We start from the raw sequence: 4,158 nt of genomic DNA, 5'->3' as shown, positions 1-4,158 counted from the left end.
CCATTCCATGCATCATTTTCTTCACAGGGCTTTACGTTAGAGCCTGTATCTGAATTTTTTTTTTTTTATGTTATAGATTTTCAAATATGAGAACAAAAACGGAACAACCCCAACCTCTCATTCTCTCATCCATCCATCCCTACTTCCTACCCTCCCATCTATCCTTCTCTCCAATCCATCCTCCCTTCTGCCCTCTAATCTACCCTCCCTCCCTCCAATCCACCCACCAACCAAGGCATCATACCAAGGATATACTATTAAAGTATGGAGTGGCAGGTAGCCTAGTGTTAAGAGCGTTGGACTTGTAACCGAAAGGTTGCAAGCTCGAATACCTGAGCTGACAATGTAAAAATCTGTCGTTCTGCCCCTGAACAAGGCAGTTAACCTACCTACTACTTCTGTTCCTAGGCGGTCATTGAAAATAAGAATTTGTTCTTAACTAACTAATAAAGGTGTAAATGAAATAGGACAGGAGCAAACAGAAAAAACGTTCATAAAAACAATAAAAATTCTTATCAGCACAAATGGCCACCAGAACAGACATGACTGCTAACCAAACTATGCAAGTTACTCTAAGTAAAAGACAGGCTCTCATCGTATTGTATTAAGTCAAACTTATGTTGGGACCCTAACCTTCCCCAGAGGCAGAGATGACATCACCTCCTTAACACACTGCATAAAGGAGGGCGGCTTTGCAGACTTCCAGTAAAAGAGGACAAGGCGGCAAGCCAGCAGCGGGGAAGTTCCCCAAAAATGGCAGTGAACGGGTTGTATTACACATGTGAGAGTGCCTAAAAAATGGGGTCCCACAGTCACCGGATACTTGTATTTAAATTCTAAGCGGAAACACAGAACTTCTCTCGCAGGAAGAAAACAATTCAGATTGGGTTAAAAATGTGTAAAGAATGGACCCTTTAAGAATGGGCCGCTGGTTAACTCCCATCTCATTTACATTTACCTCATTTAGCAGATGCTCTTATCCAGAGCGACTTACAGGAGCAATTAAGGTTAAGTGCCTTGATCAAGGGCACATTGGCAGATTTTCCACCTTGGCTGCTCAGGGATTTGAATCAGTGACCTTTCGATTACTAGCCCCACGCTCTAAACCATCTCCACGGAGAGTCTCACATGCTCCCATACTGTAGCTACTGTCCCACTGCATTTCATTCTTGCCATTACTTCACTAACTTCTGAAGCTGAAGTTTAAGTACTTGGATCTGGTACTTTCCTTGTTTTGTCAGTAATGTAAAAAGGGTGACGACATTCAATGGTCTGTTAAAGGAACACTGCATGGTTGTAGGAACAAGAAAGTGCACCGGTTAGGGTGCAGAATGATATGCATGTTATGTTTGTCTTTGTGTCTGCAGTGCTGCTGGGAAGCTCTTCAGCTGAGCCAGATGGTGCAGACTGGACTCTCTCTGTGGAGCTAGCTCTCAGAACCGTTTCAGCCAGAGGCTCTCTCCTCATCCTCGTAGACACTCAGAAGGACTACATTCTCTCCTTGAAACTCAACCACCCTTCACAGGTAACACACCGGAACTATACAGCCTCACGGCCCAACTGATCTGGACCAGCTTTTTGTTACGTTATAGTCTCTATCTTCTCTCAATCCTTCACTATTACTGCTTTGGAAATGTTTATGATCTTGAAGAATGGTACAATGGCAAATCCTAACAAATGGCAAAGAGATGGCCAACACATACACACAATACAGGTAACCTTATTTAACTAATACCTATTTTACAATGGCTGCCTACCCCGGCCAAATCCTAACCCGGGCGACGCTGGGCCAATTGTGCGCCGCCCTATGGGACTCCCAATCACGACCGGTTGTGACACAGCCTGGGTCACTCAAACACACATGCATGCATGCCCACACCCACACACACACACAGCAGCAGGTCACAAAGAAGTCTCTCACACACACACACTCCTGCCTCCATGGAGTCTGGGAACTGACTTGATTAGCCCAATGCTCGCATGTTGTGATGTCATGCCAAACATGAAGAGGTCAAACTTTCCGAAAGAGGCTTTGTTCAAATGATGTCACTGTCAGCATGCCATACTTTAAGATGATTTAACTCCTGGAAATCCAGCCACATATATACATGAACAGATCTCTGTTGGACTTCAACACATATTCTTTCTGCTGTGTGGAACAAACCCTGACTTTTACCTTTTACATCTTTTTAAGGCACAAACAGATGTGTTGCTGTTTCCTTTTGCAGGTTGTTTTGTTGATACCGATTGTTGATCTGGCATTCGCTGTCTCTGTTTATGAAATTTGTATCCATTTGACAATGAGTTAACAATTTTTCTGGACCAACGGAGATCCTATTAAACCCAAATGAAGCATTACCTCCAATCCCTATCCGAACACAGCCTTATGGGGTGATATAAAGCAAAAACAATCTCTCCTGGGTAAGTTTGTATTCATCCATTGTTAGTGTTTCCTGTGCCCTAGGAACTGATGTTGCGTTTGAGGGGGACTCTATTCTAGTTGCACAGCTACCCCCAGGCCCTCTGCTCTGGTGAGAGTCAGTTCCTGCAGCTGCAGGTGAGGCCAGGACAGCTGGTGATTGGCATGGGTGTAACCAAGGCAACCATGAAGTTGACAGAGGGGACTATGAGCTCCTGAAGAGGGTGTTGAGCCAACCAGGGAGCATGGTATACCTGGGGGGCGGGCCAGGTGAGAATTGAGACTCAAATGACACCCTACTCCCTAGATAATGTACTACCCTAGGCCAGATACTTTCTCTTCCAATCCTATTCACACTGTCTTCCCATAACAACTGATCCTATTCCTCTTACTCTTTCACCATTCTACTCTTACACACTTAAGAAGGCCCCAAAGCCGAAACATCTGTGTACGCTATCCCTGATGCAGTGAAATGAATCAAATCTAAAATAATGTAACCTTTATGCAGCATATTTTTAAGTGTGGACCCATCACACCTTTTTACTATTCTACTCTTCCCAGACTCTCTCACCCTCAACCTTTCCTCTTATTTTCAGCTCTCTCCTTCGTTCCACCTCATTCTTCTTGTTTCATTCTTTCTCACATACCATGTCCCAGAATCATTCTCTCTATCTCCTCACCATCTATTGTCCACTACTACTGCCCTCCCACTTTGCATAATTTCAACCCACATCTCCTCTCCATTATTTTCATCTCGCTGTGTTCATGTTTCCTGGATCACCTCACAAATCAGATAAACTAATTATCCACGTTTCACCCCAGAATGACCATATGCTTCCTGGTCATGTGGTGACATATAACCAATACAAAAAGGGTGACTACAGTACGTTCAGATGTCAAAATAAATAGAAAGAAAGTGCATTCCTTCCTCCTTTAAATGATGATTGCAAGTTGTGCTCTACAGTACCTGTCCAGTCATGTCTCATCAGTGATTACTTCTAGGAAGGAAGGAAGGAAAGATGCACAACTCAGATACTTGAACAGGGCCTCTCTTTTACCTTTGACTGTGTCCAGAGGGGGAGTCCAGCTTCCACGGCTGTGTCCAGGCCAAGATCCAGGGTGTCAACGTCGACCTTGACATGGCAGAGGTCAAACACAGGGATGTCCGATCTCACAGCTGCACGGCCGCCCTCGACATCCGAGATGGGAAGTGGAGACGCTGTTACACAGCACTGCTTATAAGACGACATGAGACCACTTAAACCACTGTTTACTGTTTGGCCATTGTCTGTCTCTCAACGTTTCACTCTGTCTCATATGGCTATCTATGTAACATCTGTAACACATGTTACTGCAGAGTGCATTAATATTGTATTTTCTAATAGTTGTAATTTTATTTGTATTGAAGCATCTCTAACATGTGAGGGATGTTCATTTGAAGAACAAGCAAAGGATTGCATTTTCTTTGTGTAGATCGTTTGGTATAACTTTTTTGGCAAACTTTGGTACGTTACCACAAAACCACAGCATGGCCTCTCACTTTATTTGCTGCATATGTTTCTGTCATTTCCAGCAGAATTCCCCTCTGAGGTAAAGCTAAACGGTACAGCTGAATTACCATGTCCACTCTTAAGTCTGCGAATGGCAATAAAGCATTTGCTGCTTTTTATAGCTATTTGAGTAGCATTGCATTTTTTACAGACGTGCTCAAATGTGTTGGTCTCCTTACAGCTGATTGC

The 4,158-nt window shown here is 43.7% G+C and overlaps 1 pseudogene across 1 annotated transcript; it reads left to right on the top strand.

The window, feature by feature from the left end:
* Positions 1 to 753: 753 nt before the first annotated feature.
* LOC110507078 (vitamin K-dependent protein S-like) lies at positions 754 to 3,815 on the top strand (annotated as a pseudogene). The gene is made up of 4 exons (XR_016492421.1): positions 754 to 781; positions 1,368 to 1,525; positions 2,465 to 2,689; positions 3,494 to 3,815. The product of XR_016492421.1 is annotated as a vitamin K-dependent protein S-like (transcript).
* The last annotated feature ends 343 nt before the right edge of the window (positions 3,816 to 4,158 follow it).

This window comes from Oncorhynchus mykiss, chromosome 27 (assembly GCF_057628025.1).
Source record: "Oncorhynchus mykiss isolate SJ-2025 chromosome 27, ASM5762802v1, whole genome shotgun sequence".
NCBI lineage: Eukaryota > Metazoa > Chordata > Actinopteri > Salmoniformes > Salmonidae > Oncorhynchus > Oncorhynchus mykiss.
The sequence above is the reverse complement of the archived record's forward strand: the minus strand, read 5'-3'. Positions and strand labels throughout refer to the sequence as shown.